Genomic DNA, 27,375 nt, shown 5'->3' with positions numbered 1-27,375 from the left:
TGTCCTTGCTCTGGCTTCTGTTTGGCTCACCAATGAAGAGTACCAATAGAAGATTGTAGGGAATGAAGGAGGGGAGTGAAGTTAGGCTATTAATTCTTGCCAAATTGTTGGCAGTTGGCTGCACCCCCCAACTAACATATAGTGCTTCTCTGTGGGGCATCACAGCATCTTTGGGGAGGACTCTCTCTCCAGCAAGGCTTCCTTTCTCTTTCATCTCCTATAAAGTAGCCACACTTTTACTGAACCCAGGGCACTACACTATCTCTTGATTCTCTACATTGGGCTCAATTTATCCTTATTGATGTACCCCTGATTTCCTGCTGAGACCCTGTCTGATGAACTTCGTAATATGCTCTTCTAAGCTGTTAATTTTACAAACCACGTTATTACACTTATTAGAAGAATGTCTTCAGGATGTGTCAGTAAGCTCTGATTGATGATAATGGTAAACAGCTAGAATTTATGGAACATAAAGCATGCTTTGGTTACTCTCTTGAGTACACCGTGTGCATTATTCTAATTAATTAAAATCACTATTAGCTAAGCAAGGCACACAGATGCTAAGAGGTTCCCAGAAGTAACTTGCTCATGGTCACCCCAGTGTCTCAGTAGTGTTTAGGACTCAGATCTGTCCAAAGCCTAAACCTTAAGTTCTAGGTCTAAGCAGTGGGTCTCCAACTTGAGTATGCATCAGCATCACCAAGAGAGCTTGCTGAAACAGGTAGTGGGCCCCACCCCCAGAGTGTCCGAGTCTGTAGGTCTGGAGCAGGGCCCAAGACTTTCACTTCTAAAAATTCCTACATGCAGCTGATGTGCTGGTCTGGGTACCAGACTTTGAGAACCACTAGTCCAGGCATTTTAGGTCTAGAATTTCAGGTGTTAGAATAATTTTCTGGTGATAAATGTCAAAAAAAAAAAAAAAAGCACTGCATTTTTCTGTTTGTAAGGAGGTAATAAATTCAATCTTAAAGAGTCAATAATGGGACTAAGTATTTAAGAAAGAAGAGTTATTCTCCAGGAAGATGGGAGGAGATGGACATTCTAAGGACAGGAATGCCCTTTCAGGAAACTTGCAAAGGGAACAGAAAAATAACATAGTAAGATTCTGCTATCCAGTGTTCACAGAACATGAGTGGGATACTCGACTCTAAAATGGGAAGCCAACTTTTGCTCACCATATACATACCTTATTAAGTACAAATGTTTATTAAGAATCTCCAAAAGCTAGACACTAGGCATCAGGGCTACACTGGTAGAGCAGATAGAGTGCCTGGCCTCAGGGAGCTTGTGCTTCAGATGATGTACCTCAGCTAGACAGACTGAATGATGGATACTATATTGGGTTCACACTTCGTCTCAAGAAAAACATATATCCACAGACGTGATCCAGGAGTCAAATGGCAAAAGACCTAGCCTCAAAGTGAGGGTTAATTTCATTAAATGGTAGGTAAAAATTATTTTATATGCCGAGATAGGCTCTGCTTAAAAGACACAATATTCCTCCAAACGTATTATACAAGCCAGCTTATAAACCTGTGACTTTTTCTAGGAGAAATGTTGCCTTCTTTCCCAAGAAGGGAGCAGTAGGGGTTGGGGTGGAAATACTTTCATCATCAGAGGCACAGTCTCACTACTACTGCTCAGCTCCAATTCTCAACCTTCTGAATGGTTTCCAGGCTAAGTAATTTAGCAAAGTGATGAAGAAAAAATGGCCCATTAATCTTATGATGCGTGTTATAACTTAACTCTGGGTTTAGCATAGGAAAAATATTATTTGCATTGATTAGAAATATGCTTTATGGCTGCATATATTATTCACTCTGAACATTCTAAAATTATTAGCTGGGTTGACATGATGAACTGCACAGGAGTACTTCTAGATGGCATCTCAATGTCATCTGTTACTCACATCATATAGGTCTAGGAATAAGTATGTATTTTACTCAATATGAGATCTTATTCCAAACACCAAAATATGCCTGTTTTTATTCGATGGTTATCATCATGAAACTACCAGCTAAATATCATTTAGAAAACTCAAAGCAAGTAAATTACTGTATTAACTGTCCAACTATGATTATGACTTTCCTCCACTTATAGCTGAACCTAATATAATGATCTGGTCAGTCTGACCAGAGGAGGATTTATTCATTAATTTACTCAAATGTTCTGAGGTATATTTTGAAGGACTTAAATTATGGTCTGGTTTGTAGGATCCAACACTAAGGGTGCAGGTTTATCTCCTACAAGCTCTGTGACCTTGCCCAAGTGACTTAGCATCTCTGAGCCTCACTTTTCTAATCTATAAAATGGAAACAATAATAGAACCCAAGTTGTAAAGCTGAAGGAAAAGAAGTAATATGGTAATGTATTTTGGCACAAAAGAGCAGTTATGCTGATGGTCATTATTTGTGAATATTTTTGCTAAGATTATTGAAAACCTGTTGTGTGTTAGGTGCTGTTCAAGGACTAGAATTTTAAGACTGTTCTTCACCTTTATCCCAGTTCTACCTGCAAAGTTCTGCCATGCACTGGAAAAACATACTGGTATTTCTAGGGAAGGGGACCACTCAGGTGACATTTTTGTTTCACCAGGTATATAAAGTATACAAAAGTTATAGTGTATCTTTTAAGCCCTTTGGACGTCTAGTTACCTTTCACTAGAATGATTCTAGTAGATCCTGATAGATAACCTGAGACAAGGTCAGGTCAGTGATGTTGGTACCTTTTCTGGCTTAAGAGCATAGGGCAGAAACACAGGAAGAGAGGTCTTCCTTTTCCACTCCTGTTACTAAGAACCCTCTCGAATAATGACAATCTGAAACAGATCACTACCTTGTTGCATGCTGTAGAATCAGAGCAGTGTACAAAGCAAAGAGCACTGGCCTCCATTATACTTGCATTTCACTCGAGATTCACTTTTCTAGACCGTGGAGAAAGCAGATGTTCCAACACTTTCCAGGTACTGGAATATTACAAGCTGGCCATCTCCACCACTGCATGTTTGATCACACTATTCCCTGCAAATGGAATGCTGTTCCATCAAGGTCAGATTGACCAGTGCAGATACCTGATTTTATCGTACGGTCAGAACCAAATTAACTTACTGAAATTCTGCCCAGCTCAGGGTCTACCTTCTCTGTGAAACCTCCTGTGAGATCCCAAGTTACAAACAACTCTATCTTCTTCAGAAGACATTGTATACTATATAAATAGTAATTTACATATAAATAGATGTATATGTGTGTGTACTTCTTTGTTACATTAAGTTATAACTCCTGTGGCTTCTCTTCTTAACTAAACTGGACCCCCTTATCATCACAGTGGCCGTGTACATCATTGTATCCTCCAAAACATCCAGAATAATATCATGGCTTCAGTATATAGTTGTTTAATAGAAAACAATTAACTAACCACTGCAGAATACTAGTGTCTCTCAAGGTGTGTTCAGTGGATCATAAATCCTATGAGACAGTCCATGAAGGAAAAGATTTCAAATAAATTTGGGATCTGTTGTCCACTACATCTCCTTATCAGAGACTCATAATTCACGAGACTCGTAAAAAGCTCTGCAGCAAAGAAACTGTTGACTTAGTTTGACCCAGTATTTCTCTTACAAGCGTATCAGTTCTGGAGGTCAAGGACATTTTCCACCTCTAATACAACATCTCTACTGCCTAGTAGAGTGCCTGGCACTTAGTAGACACCTAATAAATATTTGAATAAGTTTCCACATACATTCCCCTTTTATGCTATAGAAGAAAAACATAGTATATAGTATATTTTGATTTACTTAGGGAGAATAATAATATGAATAGATAAATTTACACAAATCATTTTAAAGTACATATATTTGATAATACTTTTTTTCACAAATCTACACAATGGCACATTTAGTGGTGATAATAAACGAACTACATTTGCTTCTGAAAACTTGCTAAGAAGGATGGCTACTAAAAACTACAACTTGAACCCGAAACAATTGATTTAGTTCATTGGTCCCCACTCCTTAGCAGTTCTAATATAGAAGAAAATAGCCGCATATATTTCTTTTCTGCCATAATATGACATCATATAAGGAATGCTATTTTATTAGCTAGAAATAAGATTTGCTTTTGTTATTTTAGTACATTTGATCACATAAGAATAATTCTAGATTTTTTCCCCTCCTGTGACTCTCATAGCATCCCCATCTAAAATAGACTTTGGAGATTTAGATCAAATGTCATATCAATTGTCCTAGACTGCTTACTATGTGCTTTCACTATAGATTTTAATGTCAATAGAGAAAGGAGAAGGAAAAGTCCGAGGAAAATGAAACAGGTGTGTGCAACACCCCTCTCTACTACCGACATTTCTCAGGATTCTGGGGGAAGTTGCATCTATAAGTGGAAAGTTTTTCACCATGGAACTCACGGTGGTTGAACTTCTCATGAAGAATTTTTGTTTCACTACTGAAGAAAAATATGTTTGATTTTACCATAACTGAAAAGTTCTCCTGTTTCTACTTCTGAGGTTTGCCCTCAAGACTACTGTTTACCTAATGGAAGGGACTCCTATGCATGGAGGAAAAAGTGCACCATTTGAAGGAAAAGCTAAAGGAGTGATATTCAGGTAACTCCTCATTCCACCAATGAAAACATACACATAGATTTTCCACTTTACACCTCATTTTCCACCTTATTTTCATGATTTTGAAATGAATATGTAGGGTCTGATGAGTTTGTCAATAGTCTATAATTATTAGTGTTATTAAAATAGAATACAAATGATAAGCCATATGTAAAAATGCTGTGTGAATAAACTGCTATACCCCAAATAATACAAATGAGTGAATAGCAGTAAATGCTAAGAGGGATTAACAACATAAAGGATATTAAAAAAAATGATGACCGTATTTCATATTTATGTGTCTTTTCCTCTCTCACTCTTTTTTTTTTTTTTTCTTTTTTTGTGGTACGCGGGCCTCTCACCACCACAGCCTCTCCCGTCGCGGAGCACAGGCTCCGGACGCGCAGGCTCAGCGGCCATGGCTCACGGGCCCAGCCGCTCCGCGGCATGTAGGATCCTCCCAGACCGGGACATGAACCCGTGTCCGCTGCATCGGCAGGCTGACTCCCAACCACTGCGCCACCAAGGAAGCCCTTCCCTCTCACTCTTACTCAACTCCTAAATAACTAAGAGAATATGCTCACAAATGGTAAGCATGTTTTGGATGTTCGATGTGTGTTTGTGGGAAAGAACAAAAAAAAAAAAACTGCCTCAATTAGGTCAAATATCATACAAGAGATGAATGAGATTAGAGATGGGATTGGGATTTGTGTTAGTTACTCAATAGCTAACCAATCACAGATATGACAGTGTAGTGCAATATGCAAATATACTTTTAAACAACTTCTCTTAAGTTATCTACTGTCTGTAAAGACAATCACACTCAACTGCTCTGCACTTAACCCCAGAGCTTCTGACTTAGAATCTGTTAGAAATAGGTACACGTTTCATTGCTTTGGCAACATTTACATGGCTCTGCATCAGGCAATACAACTGCTAAGATCACACTCTGGGAATTCAGGAAAGGCTAGTGTCCAGTTCTGGTCGTCCTACCACCCAACTGCGATCTAGGGTAAACTCCTGATTAAAAAAAAAAAAAAGAAAAGCCCTGAAGATGCTGAAACAGTATTTCCTACTTCACAGGGTCGTCATGAGGATAAAAGGTCATTAGGATAAAGTGCCTCTCACTCAGGAAAGACTGATAAATGCTACTGATGCTACCATCATCATCATGACCGATCAAGAACATATTGCCACATGGAAATTCAATGTTCCCTGGGCCATTCACAACTTTCCTTTAAAGGACTCATATTCTATGTGGGGTCTTAACACCTTCAAATAACAGAAAATACAAGTCTTTACGCCTTTTTTTCTGGAGCTAATTTTGGCATCTTTCACCTCTGTCCACTTAAGTGTTGGTTTAGCATATTCTTGTCACACAAAGAAGCTACTTCCCAAAGAGAGGAACAATGTGTCAAGTGACAAAGACCTTGAGTGAAGTCTTTCACATCCTAGATTGTCCACGGTACAGCTCAGCTGGTCTCTGGGTTAGAAGGCCTGGGTCTACTTTGCTTGTCTGTTACAGGGGAAGGGACATGGTCCTTAGCATGTGGTCTGTGAAACAGAGGCAGCTGCGGGTAGAATTATAACACAAGCAGAACTGGCTTCAGTTCTTCCTTCTTAGGTCTTTTTCTTCTTGTTCAGATGTTCAAGGAACTTGCCTGCCCTCTGTCCCTGCCAGGACAATGTTACATCTGCCTGGATAAGTAGGTCACCATTGTATATCAGGAAAAGTGTTATTTGTAATCATCAGGAACCAGATATGGCTAATTTGAGCAGAAAAGGAAACTTTTGGAAGTTTATGGTTAGGTCTCAGTAACTAGAAGCAGACTAAACAACCGGAAGCCAAGGCTATGCTATTGCAATTATAGGATCAGGCCAAAGTGATGTTATAAGTCCTACCTGGCCTTGCTACCAAGCAGGAATAGGAAACAGGAGGTTGACTCAGCACTGCTGGCCTTGCTTCTTTACATCATTTATTTGTAATTCAAAATCCAAGAGAGGGGGGCTTCCCTGGTGGCGCATTGGTTGAGAGTCCGCCTGCCGATGCAGGGGACACGGGTTCATGCCCCAGTCCGGGAAGATCCCACATGCCGCGGAGCGGCTGGGCCCATGAGCCATGGCCGCTGAGCCTGCGCCACGTCCAGAGTCTGTGCTCAGCAACGGGAGAGGCCACAACAGTGAGAGGCCCGCGTACCGCAAAAAAAAAAAAAAAAAAAAAATCCAAGAAAGGGGTGCAGTTGGCCAACCCGAGGTCGCCCGACTGTTTCCATCTGTAAGGGAGACTGAACATGTGAGTAAACAGTGTATCTGACATGTTCAGCTTGTATAATGAGAGGAAGGCTCTGTTTCTCACCAAGACCCACAAAGTGGAAAATTCCCCAAAGACAAAGGAATTTCAGATCAGATGCTTGGAAAGTTAAAAACAACAACAACAAACAAATGCAGATGTGGAATTAAAGACATGGAGTAATTAAGAACCTATATGTGGAGTGATTCAGACCTGAGGTCACATCTGGAGCAAGCTACTCAATCTTGCTGAGCTTCAATTTTCTTTAAAGGAAACAACGTGGAAGATGATGTCCACATGTAACTTGTGGTACACATGAAGGAGGGTAGTACAGTATATGATGCCTGGCACATCCTATGCATTTTCTAAAACTACTAGTAGTACTATTATTATTGTTACTTATTATACAATTTACTGTAGAAATTAACAGGGAGAGTATTAATAAATGTTAATACAGTGCTAAGTGTCATTTATGATCTCAACTAATTATTTGTTGATTCAACAAACATTCCTCATATCAGAAAATAACCTGTTAGTATATATATATATATATTTTTTTTTTTACAGAAGAAAAGAAACCCTGAGGCTTAGAAAGTGTAAACAATGTACCAAAAGTCACTCATTTAAGAGGTAATGGAATATTATTCAGCCTTAAAAAAATGAAGGAGATCCTTTCATTTGTGACACTATAGATGAAACAGGAGTGCATTATGTTAATGAAATAAGCCAGACAAGATAAATACGAATGATATCATTTATATATGGAATCTAAAAAGAAAAAAAGCCACAATCATAGAAACAGAGAGTAGAAAACTGGTTGCCAGGGGCTGGGGTGTGGGTGGGGAAAAGAGGGGAAGATTGGTAAAAGGGTACAAACTTTCAGCTGCAGGATGAATAAGGTCTGAGGATCTACTGTGTAACATAGTTACTACAGTCAATAACACTGTATTGTATAACATTTTCTGAGAGAATAGAACTTAAGTGTTCTCACCAAAAAAAGAAAAAAAGGAAAAAGGTGTCATGAGCTGTTAGATGTATTAATTAACGTGATGGGAAGGATCCTTTTGCAACGCATATGTATATCAAATCATCATGATATACTCTTTGACTATCTTACAATTTTGTCAATTATACCAATAAAACAGAAAAAAAAGAGGTAATAAAGATGAGACTCCAATCCAGGATTATCCAGCTCAAAAAACTACACTCTTAACCATTACAATATAGTATCCATCCATATGTTGTAACTGTAAAATGCTTAACACAAAGGAAACGTTAAATAATGGTATTTATTCTAACTCTAATGCTTACTAGATATTAGTTATGTGGTATGCTTTACTTCTAACTACAAGGGTATAAGGTGCAAAGTCTTGCTACAGAACATAAAAGCCCCTGCGGTACCCCGTAGGATAAACACAGTACCTGTAAATCTCTCATCTCTCAACTCAGAGTCTCCTCAAGTTGGAGGTCTTTACCCCCTTTATAATGTGGGAATAATGCCTTTCCCACATTTGCACTGGGCATGAAAATCCATACTTCCAGGTGTATACTGAACCTCCACTTAGCTCCTCGTCACCTTGGAATCACCAGACCAAAGATCATTTATTCCATTAATATAAATGATCTAGGGATAGAAGTACAGAATATACAGAGAGTGTTGGAGGAATCCAAACAACAAGTCCTCCACTCTCAAAACAAATCTTAGAGTTCCAAAAGTAAAGAGCAATGTTTGGAAATAAAACTAAAAATGAAACTAACATCTACAATTAGCCAAGTATTTATTATGGGCCAGGCTACTTACTAGGCACTTGATAAACATTACAGCTCATCTTCCTGCAGTCCTTCAAAGCATATAATATTGTTTCTATTTCATAGAGAAGAAAATTGTATCTAAGCAGGTTAGTTATTAGCCCAAGACCACAGGGCTAGGCTGTAAGAAAAGAAGGCCAAGTTTCAGTGGTCAAGATGGTAATGGATGTTATAACTAGAAGATTATGGCTAATCAAATAAAAATATTCAAAACGGTCCTAATGTATTATGAGGATTTCTTTAGAATAACTTGGGTGCCTTAGTGAATACAGTAGTGGTAGGCACTACAGTCTCTTTAATTTGCTAATCATACAAATCTACTTTAATATTCTTGGTGACAAGGAGCTAACTACTGATAAGACAGCTTCTTCAGTTTGGGGGCTACTCCAGGGTGAAATGCCGGAACGTCTTACTGCCTGCAATGTTATCTAGTTCTACCAGGGGGAATAAAGCAGAACAAGTAGCCACTGTTCTTGACAAATGGATACAGTTTCAGTTTTTCAAAATATGAGTGTCACATTCATTCATTGTATCAGATAGATCTGTCAAATGGCTTTGCCCATTTACTAATGGATGGCACACTGCAGACACACGTTGGATCAAAGGACTCAATGTCACCTCACTGATACTGTCATCAATATGATTTGTATTGGCATTTTGTCTCACTCTGACTTTAAGGACTATGCAGGGAGATCCAAGTCTCCAGACCATGGACTGATCACCTCTGCTTGACACAGTATTCTCTGCTCATTTCCAGAGGGGACCAAGGATGAGCTCTTGGACTTCTGAGTCTATTCACCCTACCTGGCAACACATACTAGCTGGGCTGATTGGATCAAGCAGGAGCCCCAGAGTTTAAATTTCCAGCTGTTTTGGAGGAAACAGAGGCTATGCCCCAATCCCATAACCCCTCACTTCTTACTGCTAGCCTATCTTAGGCTGTTCTTGCTGATAGTAGTATTTCATGCTAAAAATTAATTTTGCTTACCTGATGGCAGTCGCACAACTCAAATGCCATTTATATAAATAAGGCAACCACCAATGGAGTGTGATTTAGGGTCTTTTCTTCCGTAGACCCCGCCTACCCTATAAAATCTCCCATTACTGCATCATGGAGACTATAATCCCTTTCTGAAGGAATAGATTCTTTCCAACCATAAGATGAAATAAGGATTTACATTTCCATACTGCCCAAAAGGAAATAAATTGATTACAAAATGCAGGAGAATGACTGATTTTCCATATTTGTTGTGTTCATTAAAGGGTTTTTGAATAGATGACAATATTAAAGAAGTTCAACACACACAAAATAAAAATTAATAAATGAAGAGAAGAAAATTGCATTTATAACAAACAACAAAATAAACACACTGATATACAAAAGGTTGTTATACATCGATGAAAAATGGATGCCATAAAGTCACAAACTAAAAACTATTAACAGCCAATAAAGATATGTTCAATCTTGCTATTATTAATCAAAGAAATACAAATAAAATAATTCAGGTGTCATATTTTACTGACTAGAATGACAAAGTTTTAAAAAACTTGATAATAGTGGTATTGATATTGATAACACTGGTACTGATGAGTGTGTGTGAGAAACCACACTGCATGTTAACTTGTTGGTAGAAATAAAAAGCAGGGTAACCTTTCTGGAAGACAATATGTCAGTATGTACCAGAACTGACAACCAGCCATTCAAGTTCTAGAAGTCCATTCTAAGGAAATAAACAAATGCTCAAAGACATATGAACAAGGATGCTTGTCTCATTGTTTAGCAAAGCAAAACAGGAATAATCTAAATGTTGAACAGTAGGGACTGGTTAAATAAATAATAGAATGCTGTTCAACCATTAGAAATGATGCTGCAGATTTTTATTAGGTGATAGGTAATCATGCTTATATTACTAAATAAAAATGTTATAGAACTGTTTTGTAGTTTGATATAATAATTAAAGGTATTTTATACTTGCATTGTATTTATATGCACCCCGTCACAAAAAAGTTTCAAAAGATACCCTCAAAAATGTTACAGAGATGATTTATCAGAAATGGGATTTTGAGTTATTTTTCCTTTTTTCTTTAAATCCTTTCAATTTTGGAGTTTCTGCAATGAGCCTGTATTATTTTTACAATTAAAAATATTTAAATTGGGGCTTCCCTGGTGGCTCCGTGGTTGAGAGTCCGCCTGCCGATGCAGGGGACACGGGTTCGTGCCCCGGTCCGGGGAGATCCCACATGCCGCGGAGTGTCTGGGCCCGTGGGCCATGGCCGCTGGGCCTGCGCGTCCGAAGCCTGTGCTCCGCAGCGGGAGAGGCCATGGCGGTGAGAGGCCCGTGTACCGCAAAAAAAAAAAAAAAATTTAAATTTACAACAAAAGGATCTAAATTCCTACAGTTTTCCATTTATTGTCCACCCTGGCTCAGGGTATTTGTGTAAAAAAAAAAAAAAATCAGCTTATTTTCTCTTTTGTATCAATCTAAATTTACTTTTCATAAGTTAACTATTTTAGTCTGGCAAAAGTTTCACACAGGAAAATTGTTAAGGTCTGAGTATTCTATTACCTTTAAAAGCACTGGAAACTTTGAAATTCTTTCTTTCAGAATTTTCATATAATACTGAAAGGCGGGGGGGAGGTAGCAAAATGAAGGGAATAGATAGTAGCAGTCAACTTCAATTAGGAAAGAGCAACGAGAGGCAGCTTGTACTCTTTTGATAAGGCAGAAGCCCCATGTGTCAACTCATGCTAAAAAATGTATATATACACACACATATATACGTTTGTGTGTATTATATGTATATATGACACACACACATAATTAATCCACAGCCTTAGGCTAATCACTCATTGTGGCAGAAACAACGAGCTGTTGACTACACTTTAATTAGCTCCTCCAGCCTGTAGAGGCATCACTAGGACCAAGATAGGAACAAGATTCTCCATCTCCGCTCGCATCTGGGTATGGTTCTATCCCAAAGAATGTGACCAGAGGTGACCTGAAGAGTTTATGTCTGAAGGATAACGAGTTGATAATTGTAGCTTGCAGCTTCCTCTCTCCTTTCCTTTTCAGGAAAAATGTAGAGCACTTGATGAAGGTGGTGGGTCCCTGAATAACTGAGCAGAAAACTGACCCTCAGACCACCGAAGTCCATACTGCACTCCTGAGTGAGTGAGAAATGAACTGTCCATGTGTTGCTCCACTGAGGTTTAAGGTTTATTATTTAGTGTTTAACTAATGCATTTTTTCTTTAAACTTCAGTTGCCTTCTCTGTAAAATAAAGTATTCGAAAAGGATCAACTGTAAGCTTTTTCCATTGCTTATGTTGTTATCTTAGTTTTTAATTCTCAGAAACATTGCGCGCATTTTACCTTTTAAGTTAGTAAGTCTACTTTTTTTCCCACAAAGACGGGTTCTTCAAGTGATGGAGAAGTCATAGCAGACTGTTGCTTCAGTTTAAGATACGCATTCACATATGAGATGAGAAGGGTGAGGACCCAGAGAAACGCCTTTCACCGAGGGGAGTGAGAGCATACTGAAGAATGTTTAGTAATAAAGAATTCAGATGGGAGAAACGGATGGGTTACATCTAGCAGATTTGCTCAAAGGAATTCTGGAAAGGCAAATATGCGAAAATGTATAGCAAAGACATGAAATGCCTTTTGGTCCCTAAATGGATTTCATTTCAAAGACGTGCATATTGTAAATGCATGCACCATAACACTTCTCTGTCCACTTCTAGAATTTTCTAAAGCCTGACAGAACATCTGCAGAGAGAGGATGTCATTCCAAGATAATCGACTGCAAGTTACTAAATTAAGATAAAAATGTCCTTAACCTTGAACAGTTTTAAAAGAGATTTTAGATGAAAGGAGCCCTCCAGGGGGTTGTATAATTATATAATTGTACCCTTTCTAAAAGGCTACTTACAGATACATAATGTTTCCCCTCCATTCTTTAAAGTAAAATATAGGATAAAAAAATAGTTTGGGGATAATATTTGTTTGGGACAGCAGGCACTGCTAATCAGTACCACTCTCTCCTTATTCCTTACTATCAGAGCCCTGGTTTAGGAGACCCCATTATCCTTAAGGCTAAGGTGGCCAGTTTAAAATCCGAGCTGATGAGATCTAAGTGCAAGTCTGCTGACCATCTGTGGTAAAAAATTTGCTCTCTGCTTTAGACACTGCCTTTTTTTTCTTACTTAATTTCTGTTTTTTTTCCTTTTCTTTCTTCCTGCCCCAATTGTTGGAACACTACTGGAGATTCTGGGGTCACTTTGAAGCTATGTGGACGTGCTAGAGATGTGGAAGCTGGAAGAGCGAAGCAACCCAGTCCCCTGGTGATGCCCTTCAGCAGCTGGACTAACGCTAGAGGGACTATCTCCAAACTTCCTGCTACCCGTGGAAAGTAAGGTAAATCACTCATTCACTTTCTGTTACCTACTAACTGATCCAGAAATCTAACCTCAGGGTTCTAGAACCCTTCTCAGTATCCCATAGTCATACTCGTGTTCCGGACTCCTGATCATCAGACTTGCTTATAGCAAATGTATGGGGAGGGCTGGTTCTTCTGGAAGCCCTCATACTTCCTCCCCTATTCCCACCACACACAAATAATGATCTTTATGTCCACTCATCCTTCTATCTACACTCAGAGGCCAGGGCCCCCAGGAAGGCTTCACTGACAACACTTTACTCCTCTCTATGTGCAGAAAGGGTAGAGGTGTGGGCTCTGGAATCAGACTTCCTAGACTTGAATTCTTAATCTGTTACTTACCAGTTTAGGACTTGGGCAAAGTTACCTTCTCTGGACACCCCTGTAAAACAGGAACACTAAGTAGCACCTATGTACCTTACTGAAAGGATTAAATGAGCAAATGCAGGTAAAGTTCTTAAATTTTTTTCTTGGGTCAATCAATTCTAGCTGCTATTGTTACCTTTGGCTAATTTAGGGCAGAGTTCCTTTGCCCTCCTTTGGTTCTCTGGACCCGTCTCATTCACAACACACACAATCGCATACTGCAGAGTTTTGAAAGGTGGTTCTCAAAATGTGGTCCCTGGGCCAGCAATATCAGCCACACCTGGGAACTGGTTAGAACTCTGGCACTGGAGCCCAGCAATCTGTGTTTTAACAATATTCTCAGGCAAATCTGATGCACACTAAAGGTTGATGACAACTGAGAACATCTGTCTCAGACTCTCCTGGAGGCATTCACCAAAAATAGAGTTACAGGACCTTAACACCTGATCAGCTGGAGAAGGGGTCTAGTAATTGCCCTGGTTATCATGCTTGTCATGATTTTTCAGCACATAAATGTTTGAGAATCACTGCCATTTTGAATGTGTGTTTCACTTGTCTGTTTTTCCAGTGGACTTTACTTCCTTGCAAGGAAGGTTTGTGAAGATTTGTTGTTGTTGTTTGCATTATTAGTTTTATTATGCTAATTCTAGAATCTCTAGTGCATAGTGCAATCTCAGGCAGGAAGTAGTGGCTCATTAAAACAGGTATCCCAAAAGTCTTAGTAGAACTTCAAGATTAATTCCTTCAGGAAGAGGTAAAATTGTCATTAGATGCAGATTGTATGATACTATATATAGAAAACCCTAAAGACTCTACATGAAAACCACTACAACTGATAAACGAATTCAGCAAGGTAGCAGAATACAAGATTAACATACAGAAATTGGTTGCATTTCTTTATACCAACAATGAAATATCAGAAAGGGAACGTAAAAAAACAATGCCTTTTAAAATCACAACCCCAAAAATAAAATACTTGGGAATAAACCTCACCAAGAAGGCAAACACTTATATGCTGAGAACTGCAAAGCATTAATAAAGGAAAGTGAAGATGATTCAAAGAAATGGAAAGACATCTCATGTTCTTGGGTTGGAGGAATTAATATTGTTAAAATGCTCATACTACCCAAAGCAATCTACAGATTTCATGTGATCCCTATCAAATTACCCATGACATTTTTCACGCAATTAGAACAAATAATCCTAAAATTCATACGGAACCATAAAAGACCCAGAATTGCCAAAGCAATCCTGAAGAAAAAGAACAATGTTGGAGGCATAGCCACCCCAGACTCAGACAGTACTCCAAAGTCACAGTAATCAAAACAGCGTGGTATTGGCACAAAAACAGACATATGGATCAATGGAACAGAATACAGAGCCCAGAAATAAATCCACACACCTCAGTTAATCTTTGACAATTAATCTTTGACAAAGGAGGCAAGAATATATAATGGGAAAAAGACAGTCTCTTCTGCAAGTGGTGTTGGTAAAGTTGGACAGCCTTATATAAACCAGTGAAGTTAGAACACATCCTTTCACCATACACGAAAATAAACACAAAATGTCTTAAAGACTTAAACATAAGACATGACACCATAAAACTTCTAGAAGAGAACATAGGCAAAATATTCTCTGACATAAATCATACCAATGTTTTCTTAGGTCAGTCTCTCAAGACAATAGAAATAAAAATGAAAATAAACAAAGGGGACCGAATCAAACTTACAAGCTTTTGCACAGCAAAGGAAACCATAAACAAAATGAAAAGACAACCTACAGAATGGGAGAAAATATTTGCAAATGATGCAACCAGCAAGGGCTTAATTTCCAAACTATACAAGCAGCTCATACAACTTGATGACAATAAAAGCAAACAACCCAATCAAAAAAATGGGCAGAAGACTTAAAGAGACATTTCTCCAAAGAAGAAATACAGATGGCCAATAGGCACATGAAAAGATGCTCAACACTGCCAATTATTAAAGAAATGCAAATCAAAACTACCATGAGGTACCACCTCACACCAGTCAGAATGGCCACTATTAAAAAGTCTACAAATAACATATGCTGGAGAGGGTGTGGAGAAAAGGGAACCCTCCTACAACACTGTTGGTGGGAACGTGAGTTGGTGCAGCCACTGTGGAAAACAGTATGGAGGTTCCTCAGAAAACTAAAGATAGACCTACCATATGATCCAGCAATCCCACTCTCGGGCATATATCCAGACAAAACTATAATTCAAAAAGACACATTCACCCTGATACTCACAGCAGCAATATTCACAATAGCCAAGACATGGAAACAACCTAAATGTCCATCAACAGATGAATGGATAAAGACGATGTGGTACATATATACAATGAAATACTACTCAGCCATAAAAAAAAGAATGAAATAATGCCGTTTGCAGCAGCAACATGGATGCAACTAGAGATTATCATACTAAGCAAAGTAAGTCAGAAAGAGAAAGACAAATACCATGATACCACTTATATGTGGAATCTAAAATATGACACAAATGAACCTATCTATGAAAAAGAAACAGAATCAGAGACATAGAGAATACACTGGTGGCTGCCAAGGGGGAAGCAGGTGGGAGAGGGATGAACTGCGAGTATGGGATTAGCAGATGCAAACTGGTATATATAGATTGGCTAAACAACAAGGTCCTACTATATAGCACAGGGAACTATATTCAATATCCCATGATAAACCATAATGGAAAAGAATGTGAAAAAGAATGTATATACATATGTATAACAGAGTCACTTTGCTGTACAGCAGTAATTAACACAACGCTGTAAACCAAGTATACTTCAATAAAAAATAAGTTAATTAAATTTTAAAAAAGATTAATTCCTTCAGAAGAACAACTACTCCACACTCACAAAAAAAAGCACCCTTTGAAAGTTTAAATTTTTGAATTTCTTTGCCACTTCCTTAGTTTTGATCATCTTGGACAATATATTTTTAATATTGACTTTTAAAAAAAAATTGTTTCAGTGTTTGCTATCCTTAGAGAGACAGAAACAGATAAGTACAACTAAATACTTATTTTTCAAAAGTCTCAAAAGTATAAGGGAAATGAAAGTAATTATATCTTCAAATGATTTTGGGGTATGTTTTTAATTTCACACTTCTGATACTATTGAAGATTAAAACTGTATTAAGACATTTGAGACATGCCACATTGGTATTAAATGAATTTAATTTTGTGTAAAGTGGTAGAAATATTTTCTTCAGCAAACATATCTGCAGATATAAAATCACAACCATAAATCTACAAAAAAGCAAGCTATTGAATGAAATCTGATTGGTTATTTCCCTGCAGTATGGATCTGCTAATAATTTAATTTACTACTTGCTAACAGAAGCCAAAATTTAAATATACATATATATATGTGTGTATATATACATATCTTCAATTTTAAATCATTCATATATATGAACAAGTATACATACACATATATAACAATTGTTCATATATATATATATATATATATATATATATATATATATATATACAATTTAAATTAAAGAAAGTACATCTGGTGGCCTATTTTTCCCCCCACGATTTCTAAAGAACACCATATTCTACTCTAGGCAGTGGAATGACAATCCACCTTAAGGGTTGTTCAATGAGCATATATGAGAAACCACTGGTTTAGCCAATGATGTACTTATTGAGGGAGGCCCTAGTGCCACTGTCAAGAGCTTATCCACAGGAGAGATAAGAAGGTACTTGTTTGGTTTGTGAAAAGAAGGAGTAGTGAGGAATGGCAGGTAGCTGCAGGCTGATGACACGTGATGTCCATATATATGTAGAACCAACACACCCATAATTGCACCCATTTTCCATACCCAAATCCAAAGCCTTTATATCATTAATCCCAGGCAAAAATGGTAAGATTCATGTGTGTTACTATCCCACGGCTTCAAGATGCCTATAAACTCATATGAGTATGTCTTAGTTTTATCAGTGGAGGACAAACCAGGCTTCTATCACCAAGCCCCATTCCATAACAGGCAAACCAGTCCAAGACTTCTCTGACTGCTGCAGGGGAGTCTATGGAAGGGGCGCTCACTCCACTGTGATGCCTAAAATGCCTTTGCACAGAGCAAACATTCAATACATGCTGAGTGAATGAATGAGTGAACTGGTGTCATAAAACAGGCTTATTTCAGGGAAATTCCATTCAACAGGCTGGCATTCCTTCCTACCCATCTTAACTGTTAAGCTTGCAATCAGACAAAAATTTAATTATAAAACGTTAGAGCTGAGGAAATTTTAGAAACTGTCTACTCTCCAGAGGTATACAACTTTAATTTAGTGGTAAAAATCACTAGGAGTGATTTAGGAGTCTATCAGACCTGAGTCCAAATTCCACATCTACCATATTTTAGTGAGCAAATAACTACTTCTGAGGCTCTGTCCATGTATGCATTATGGGATATCATAATAACACATACATTAATTGTATGACTATCAGGAGATGAAATGACACAATCCATTTGTCATGGTCAGCTAAGTAATTTGCACCAAGTAAGCACTCGAGACATTAGCCAATATTAATAGCGGAGAGATGAAAACAAAACTCTGAGACTGATGCCTACCCTAGTGGCCCCAGTGGTCATAATGACTTTCTTCCATTCAGCCTGCTCTCTTCTTACTAAGACTAAGGAAGAGAAGATGAACAAATTAGGAATAACAATTTGAAAATGGTTTTATACTCCTTGAATGAATGGAATTATAATAAAATGATTCATGAGTTCTGAAGAAATATGATGAGACTTTAGATCTTTATGTTAGTTCTCTACAAAACCAATTTATGGCCCTAAGATGTACCTTCCCACCCAGCCCCATCCTTACGAGGATCGAATATCATTGTAAATGGAAAAGTCAACAACACATAAGCAACAAGCTAAGTTACAAGCCAGTGAAGTCTCGGAGGTTTGATAGAGAAAATTCAGATTTATCATTATATGTAAAAATAAGATGATATGAAGAACTCAATCTAAAAAATATTACCTGGAGATCTATAATCTCTATAATAGTGCTATGAAAAGTAAACAGCTAGAAATCTATCTAGATGGTTTTCCTTACAAGAAAGCACTTTCTGTATAACTTTTAATGTACTATTGATGAGAACAATTCAACAAAATTCAAATAAATATCTGCAGATGTCCTACAAGAAGAAAAGCACAGAGTTAGATGCGACAGGGGATAACTGGACTTCAGGATGAGTAAGACCCTATACTTGACCTCAGTAAATTAACATGAAATACAGTGGATGAGTCATGTACAGAATGTCAGAATTCTAAAAGGCCAAGCTAAGTACCAAAAGGAACATGTGGGGATTCTTAAGAAGGAAATAAAAGATTGGTTAGTTGATTACGAAAAGGCAGAAGGGAGTAGGTTCCCTTTGGCTGCTCTTTGAAGAGATCACTTCCTTTCCCCCCTAGTCCTGAGGCTAGGGTGGCATGGGCAATAGAGGAATGTGGGGATTGAGAATCATTTCTACTCTCACCAGAGTGGCTGGAAGCAGATTTTCTTACCAGGATGTAGTAGTATGCTAATATTTAAGGGTTCTTGAGGTCAGAGAGAAGGGTTTGAATACTCCGGCTCCATCTCTTGCTGTGGGTCAAGTTTCTTACGTTTCTTGCTGTGGGTCAAGTTTCTTACCTTTCCAACACCTCAGCGTCTTTATCTGAAAATTGGGGATGATGATAATGTCTCCCACCTGAGTGTGAGAACTACATGATACAGTGCATATGCAGGGCTTAATTTGGTGCCTGGCACACAGAAAGTGCTCAGTACAGCAGGCGAGTGTAGTGACAATAAAGGCAAAGATGACGGAGGTAGTCCGGGTGTTGCCCCCAGAACAGGTTCTGACTGGGAGAGAGTTAAAGCACCTTTGGGTTCATGGGGGTTTATATATAAGCAACGGTTGATCAATGTGAGCTGGTCGTCCAAATGATTATGTGCAATCTAAGAAAAAAATGGGCCTCGGATTTGCACAGCTACTTAATAATATTAGCAGTGGTAGTAGTCAAAGAAGCTAAATTTTATTAAGTGTTTATATGCCAAACAACGTGCTGAACGCTTTAAAAGGATTTACTCACTTATTACAGCGAGGCTATACGCTAGGTCCTGATAATGTTACTCGTCTCTTTCAGATGTTGACTGAGCCTCAGAGGGGTTACAAAAGCACCTAAGATCCCGTTGTCAGTACATGACGGAAATGAGTTCAAATCCAGCCTGTCTGACTTGTTCTTAATCACTAAGGTATGAAATTAAGCATGTTGCCCTTTGCCTGATTCTCCTTCTGAGGCCTGAATATTTCACTTAGCTCCCTGAGTGCAGAAGAGAGAAAATTCTCTCTCCTTGACCGAACTTGGCATCAATATCCAACTCCCCTTCTCAGAACGGGTTGCTTCAACGAGCAGCAATGAATGCCGGGTCGTGGACCAGTCACCTTGATGACTAAGAGTCAGACACTAGGGAAAGAAAATGCTCTGTGACAATCCTACCCTTGTACAGAAACAAGACAGAAATGGGGGGGCAGGGCAGAAGATAGTGGAATAAGGCATAGGAAAAATAGCACCTGGCATCGTGATAGTAATAATAATAATAGTAGTAGTAGTAGTAATAGTAATAATAATAGACTTTACTATGCTCTAGGCATTGTATTAAGTGCTTGGTGTAAATGACTTCATTTTAACATTGAAAACAAGTCTATGAGGATGAAATATTATTAACATCATTTTATAGGCAGGAGTATTGAGGTGCAGGTAATCAGGTAAATGCCCAAGCTCATATGGTTAGCAAGTGGAAAGCAGAGATTTGAACCAGAACCTACACTCCTAACAATTATGCTATAACCATTATGCTGAAGACGTAAGAATTCCAGTGGTCTTTCCCCATAACCCACTCCTGCACTCCAGACTTGAATAGTCCAAGATCAAGAGAGAGCAAGCTTGGAGTTGCCACTCTTCAGTGAGTTTCAATCATTTCAAAACGGTGTATTTGCTAACAAGATGCACTTCCTGTGATAATCTTCTCAACCAGGTATCAAGAAACAGGAAGCAAAGATTCAAGTAACAGTATGTTCCTACTTATGAGGAAGGTGGGACAGCATAGTTGACACTGGGCTTAACTGTTCTGGGAAACGTGGTCCCAGTAGGCATACACGCTGGTACATTTTCCCCACCTACCAAATACAAAAGCAGTATTTCATTTCCATGTTGCTCTTCAAAGTTCCACCTCATTCGTGCCTGTCATTCATCCTCTGGCCTCTTCCTGTCTCCATTTCTGTACAGAAAGGTGCTGAGTCTCTGCTCTCGGATACGAAAAGGGTGTGTTAGGAGAGGGAGCCATGGTACCTCAATGTCTGTTTTTTTTTCATCTTAATTCTATTATGCCAACTCCACTGAACTTAATTAGAGTGAATACAGAATTACACAATTACCCTCTGTTCTATTCTTCAGATGTTATATTTTGATAAAATTTACTACATGCTGCTCTCCCCTTGAACACCAGATGAACACTAGAAATGGATGTGTGTTGACATAAAATCTGTTATAATTACAATTAAAGTATAGCTTACATAATGATAGTGTTAACATAAAATTATAGATGTGTAGAGACAACGTGGTCATGCATTTTTTAGTATAAGTACATGCTTAGACCAATGTCTGTTAGCGGAATGAAGATGGAAGAGAATTTTGGTTAAGCCACAAAGGCTGTTTAAGGACTTGCAGATAGCTAAGGGGAACTCAAAGACCAGTTAGATAATATTTCCCCTGCCATGTTTTTCAATTGCAAAGTGAAGGGAAGATGTGAAAGTAAGTACCCCTATGGAAATTACAAGTGCATTTTTTTCCTTGAATACCTGGGTAAATGCTTAAATTCTAATGTATATCAGTGATGCAAATTTTCAACTGAGTTTGATAAATCATAAAATAATAATTATACATATATGTATATAAAATTGCATGGAACTAGACAGTTCAGAGTTACTTCTAATTAAAGAGGTACCCTATGACAACTAACTTAAACCTTACAAAATATGGTTCCAAGTACCCTATCAGAGTGAAAAGCAGGAGACTGAAAGGTTTATTGTAAATGTTTGTAGTCATGGTGTCTTAACTAAAACTACTGTGTCACAAATACTATTAAAATAATTGTGACATTTTATTCACTTTTACTGCAAACAACAAAACAAACTATAGGTATTTTTTCATTTCAGGTAATTATTTTAGCTAATAGTTATTAAATGTTTTGAGAAGACAGAGTGCTAATTGCATTACTTCATTTTATCTTTAAAATAGCGCTTCCATGTAATTATTCTTAATATCTCCATTTTATGAAAATGTATCTCTAGTTTAGACCTTTCTTCAGAACTGCAGACTTGTGTATCCAACTGTGTACTCAGCATCTCTACTTGGACGTCAAGAAAACATCTCAAATCTTATACCTCCAAAACTGGTCTTTAATCCCCCGAACATGCTGTACCCCAAACTTTTTCCATCTTAGGTCACAGTAACCACACCTTTCCAGTTCCCCAGGCCCTAAATCTCGAATTCACGCTTGACCCCCTCTTCCTTTCCATTCTTGCATTCAATCTACCACGAAATGCTGTCACAACCTTCCCGATGTGCCACTTCTGAGAACTACCAGCCGCTAGCACCTTGGTGCAGGCCACCAACATAGACCTCGAGGATCCTGTAGTCGCCTCCCGAGATTCTCCCTGACTCCACTCTCTCCCCACATCCTCAAGACCACAGATAAGAGTTATGCTTTTCAAACAAGAGACAGTTCATGCCACACCTCGGCTAAAATCCTGCCCCTGGCTGCCTACATTTAGAGTAAAAGACACAATGCGTGTGATGGCCTCCCAGGACTTACCCAATCCATCCCATCACATATCCGACCTCCAGCCCTCCTGCTGTCTCTTCCTCCCCACTGACTAAGTCAGCCAGGGTGGCCTCCTTGATATTCCTCCAAGCTGCCCGGCATATTTCTGCCTTAGAGTTTTGGGACTGGTTATTCTTGCTCCCAGGGAGTGGTCTCCGCATCATACATTCTGACAACTCCCTCACTTCAAGTCTTTGCTCAAATGTCAACTTATAAAATCCACCCTGACTACCCTATTTAAAATCAGAACCTACCTGTACACTCCTCCAGCACTCCCAACCCAAGCCTCTTCAGTGAGCTTCACATCCTTTTCCTTATCCCGTAGCGCCCATCAACTTGTGACAAAGTATAGAATTTATTTATAACATCTGTTTCCACACGAGAGTGTAAGGAGGGAGAGAACATGCAAGAAGGAGCACGCAGGCAAAGGCTCTTGTCTAATTTATCCATTGATACGTCCAAGCATAGAGAACAGGAAGATGCTTGATAAATAGTCCTGAAAAAGATACAGATGAGGAAACTAGTAGTAAAGCTCAGAAAGTTTAAGTAACTTCCTCAAGGTTCTAGAGCTAGAAGAGGGTCACAGTAGAATTCACACTTGGGGGTGTCTAACTTCAAATTTCTTAGCCTCTCTGCTATCTTTTTGTTTTTTTTTGTTTTTTTTTTGCGGTGCGCGGGCCTCTCACTGTTGCGGCCTCTCCCGTTGCGGAGCACAGGCTCCGGACGCACAGGCTCAGCGGCCATGGCTCACGGGCCCAGCCGCTCCGCGGCATGTGGGATCTTCCCGGACCAGGGCACGAACCCGCGTCCCCTGCATCGGCAGGCGGACTCTCAACCACTGCGCCACCAGGGAAGCTCCTCTCTGCTATCTTAAGTCCATGCAATTCAGGATTTGTTTTAATCAGTGCCATGGAAATTCTCACTCCACTGAATAGTATCACTAAAGTGTTCTCTGTCTAGATTTATATATATATTTTCCATTTAAACAAAGGAAACAGAAGAGGGGAATTCATCATGGGTTATTGCGGTAATTTTACAGCAATTTTAGCAATAATGACATTTAAGTAATAGTGATATTTAATGATAGCATAATAATAATAAAATAATAGCTCTTAAATGTATTGAAGACGAATCGCATGCTAAACTCGGTGCTAAAATATTTCCATGTATATTTTGTGCAAAATCCTTATGAATATTCTATCAGTTGAGCTTTATGTGTAACTCCACCAGGCATACTTCTCTTACTCCGCTTTCAAAGATAAGGAAATTGATGAGAAGTGTGGTAACCGTTTGATCAAGATGAGACTGGTAATAAGTTGTGAGTATGAATTTAAATTCAGGTCTAACTCCAGAATTTGATTCTTAATCCCTACATGAAAATTCTGATAATTCCTTTGCTAAGAGTATGTTTTCTCCTGGAAAACATCCCCCATTATGTCTGCCTGTGCTCATACCTTCAGAACACAGTCAAGTTTGAAACATGATAAAAATGTTTAAATAGTGTGCTTTAATAAATGGACATATCTTCATCTAAACAATAACACAAAAAGGCAGGCTGAGCCCTTTGAAGTGGCTTCGTTGCTATCTTCCATCCAGAACAAGAGAAGGAATCAACAGCTGCAGAGTAAAGAAAGCATGAAACCCAGAGATGGAGGATTCTGTAAATGACCAATTACAAGACTATTAAGCCACACTTTCATAGCAAGAGGCAAAATATTCCATTAAACTGAAAATTCTTCTACCCCTCACTCCAAGGCCCACACAAGCATTAATGTTGCATTTATTAGGACGTATTTCCTGTGCTCTATCAACTTGACTTTCAGCGACTGTATTAATCCAGTCCTTTCGCTTTGCACATATATCTGAATGATGGATTCCATCACTGGAGTTTTGTAGAAAGAGTGGAGTGAATGAAGTAAAGTTTGGGAAGAGCCATCATAATCCATAATGATGGGCACTGAATCAGGACAAGAAGAAACCTCTCTTCTCATTTACTTGAATGAAAATTCTACTATGTATTTATTGCCCCTGTACAGGGCCATCTGTTGAATAATGGAAAACAAGCATCTTTCATTTGGAGGTAGGATTTGTGTGCTCAAGTTTCTATGGGCCTGCAGAATTAATCTTGTTTTAGAAATGAAATAAAATGTAATTTCTTACTGTAAGTAGATGTGGTTAAGCAACTGGCAACTTTGATGTCTTTAAATCACTGCAGTTTCGGGGTAGGCAAATCTATAATTATTTCAAGCACTTCTTTATTGGTGCAACAATTGAGCAGTGTACATAGTGGTCAACAACCTGGGCATCGTCAGACGACTTAAGTTTGAATCTAGACTTTGCCACTCACCAGCTATGTGACTTTCAGCTATGAGAAGCACTTTCTTCAGCTTTACAGTGTGGATTATTACATGCCCTTTGCAGAACTACTGTAAGAACTAAATGTATATGGGCACAGTGGCTCATAGTAAGGGCCCAAATTAGTACTGTGGTCACTACTAGTAGTACTGAAAAGAAATTAGAACTTCTATTCTCATAAAGTGGGATATGTGTCCCTTTATCATTGTAATTTCATATCATTTTACTTTTGACCTTATAATTTAATAGCTTAATCCAAGAAACATTTAGCAGTAAATATAATCGAAAGAAGATTACTTGTCAAACATGAAATACTGTAGTATCAAGTGTGTTGGCACAATACTCTTCTCAGATAATTAACCTGTAAAAATATGTTATTGTCTTCTTTTTAATTAAGCACATTGAATATATATATTTACTGTGCCAATTGGCGAAAGGTCCATTAATTAATCAGTCTAACTATATGTTGCATAAACGTCTTCTAAACATAATCGTATATGTATTTTATTTGCTGGGAAAATGTGTTTGAGATTGTTCTTTTCTGCCTATTTAAAGTAAAAGAGGGTGAGAAGTAGAGTTAGGCTTAATGTACTTTGTACTCCATTATGCCATGAAAACGCTTCTGTGCCCTGGAGACAACAACAAAAGATTTGCTTTAATGACAAGAATCAAGTATGTTCTAAAGCTTCCAGGTAGGAGGCGTATAGGTTGCAGTTTATATCAGAAGTCTTTGCTCTCTCTCTCAATTGCGTCTAGATGGGAAAGATGTGGTCACAAATGCTTCAAGGTGATATAGTAAATGTTGGAAAGAGGGGGGTAGGAGGCAGAGTTTTGAATATCTCAGACCTGACCTAGAAGGATTTTATTTAAAGAAAATAGCAGATATGATTTTTCTCTTAAGAAATGCCAGTCAGCAAACCTGACATTAATGTAGGAAATTAGCTCTTTTAGCTATGATGCTTTCAAATGCACATGGCTGAAAACAAATTCAAAATAGTCAAAGGAAATTTAAAAACAAAAACCAAACAACAACAACAACCTCAACAAACAAGTACTAGAAATTCAGGGATGCAGCCATATTCAGATACAGTTGGATCTGGAAGTTCCAGAGTATCAGCAGGGTTCCAGCTCTCTCTCCATCGCTCAGCCCTGCTTACCTCTGCAAGACTTTATTTTACAGAAAGTCTCTTCTTGTGCTGCACGGTCACTGGGAGTCCCAGAGTCACATCTCCCCAGCTTAGAAATTCCAGAGAGAAAAGACAATTCTTCCATTTTTCTCTGAGAGAAAAGTCCTGGGGAGGAGTCTGATAGACTTAGCCGAGGTCAGATGCCTACCCATGAGCCAATCACCTGCTTTACTGGAGTTCAGTCCCTGGGCGACTCATCCCCGGGCCCATGAGGAGGCAGGGTGGCATTATCTGGCAGTTCTCCAAGAAAAGCCTGCTGTTTTTGTAAGATGAAAGGGGAGAGGACATGGATAATGAAACCTGTATCTGCTTCTGTAAAATCCACAGAATCTTACTCCCTGCCCCGTGTCGATGACCATGCAGTAAGCTGACCCAGGAGGTCATTTTTCCCACAACAGTCTTCATATATATGACTAAGGAACACACTGGTAAAAGAATATGGGAGAAAGTCTGAGTATGACAAGTCAGCTAGACTGATATTAACTAAAAAAGCTGTGTGAAAATATCCTTAAAAATTGCCCCCAACTCACTCAAAGTCCAAAGTTGGAGCTGGAAATACAATGTCATGGAGTTTGGATAAGAACAGGTTTTCTCCAAGCTGAACTATGACACAGAGATTAGAGACTTCTAGAAACTATACTTTTTCAAAGAAAAAACATCACATGAGAAAAATGAGGCCTAGAAAAATTAAATGACGTAAGGTAACATAGCTAATTAATGGCAGGACTGAGACTAGACTATACTTTGTGTAATTGGCTATGGTCTTTTAAATCCATGATACAACGTCTATATGTAACAAATTTGTTAAACCCTAAATGTTTATGAAATTCAAGTAATCCATTATCTGAATTATTCTTGAAGAGAAAACATCCAAAGACTTCTTAATTGTATGAGTATACATACATAAAATACACGTGGAGGTAACTTCAAATATAGTATGTGTCTGTCTCTATTCCTTCCCTCTCCACTCTTTTTAAAAAATGCCCCTTTAAAAATTGCCCACTCAACATCTGTTAGGTAAATTTGCAGAAACACAGTAAATGTGGAGACAGAAATTGTTATAGAGACTATTCCAAATGGCACTGACACCTGTATTTATGAAATTTTTAAAAGGGTAAGTTAGAGTTGTTTTTTTTAAAAAAAAATCCCACTATAGTAACACCACATCATCCTAGGTACCCAGTTTTATCCAGTTACATAAGATGGAGAAAGAGAGAGAGAGAGAGAGAGAGAAACAGAGAGAGAGAGGAGAAAGAGAAAGAAGAAAGGAAGAAAACCAAGTACTTATGTATAAAATGTTGTTCCCAAAGTTTGAGATTATACTCAAGCATCAATGAACAGAAGGAAAACACTTACAAATTTACAAATGTATTTCATTTATGGTATGAGGGACACAGG

General features: G+C 38.4%; 1 protein-coding gene and 1 long non-coding RNA gene across 9 annotated transcripts in view; one reads left to right on the top strand and one right to left on the bottom strand.

Annotated features, from left to right (window-relative positions):
* GRM7 (glutamate metabotropic receptor 7) overlaps positions 1-27,375 on the bottom strand; it is an 863,743-nt gene that overhangs the window by 831,864 nt on the left and 4,504 nt on the right. The window lies entirely within an intron of this gene.
* Positions 12,981-24,516, top strand: LOC137232698 (uncharacterized). The gene is made up of 3 exons (XR_010947153.1): positions 12,981-13,127; positions 19,696-19,804; positions 24,472-24,516. It is a non-coding gene; the product is annotated as an uncharacterized lncRNA (long non-coding RNA).

This window comes from Pseudorca crassidens, chromosome 10 (assembly GCF_039906515.1).
Source record: "Pseudorca crassidens isolate mPseCra1 chromosome 10, mPseCra1.hap1, whole genome shotgun sequence".
NCBI classification, from domain to species: domain Eukaryota; kingdom Metazoa; phylum Chordata; class Mammalia; order Artiodactyla; family Delphinidae; genus Pseudorca; species Pseudorca crassidens.
This window is presented reverse-complemented; position numbering and strand designations above follow the sequence as displayed.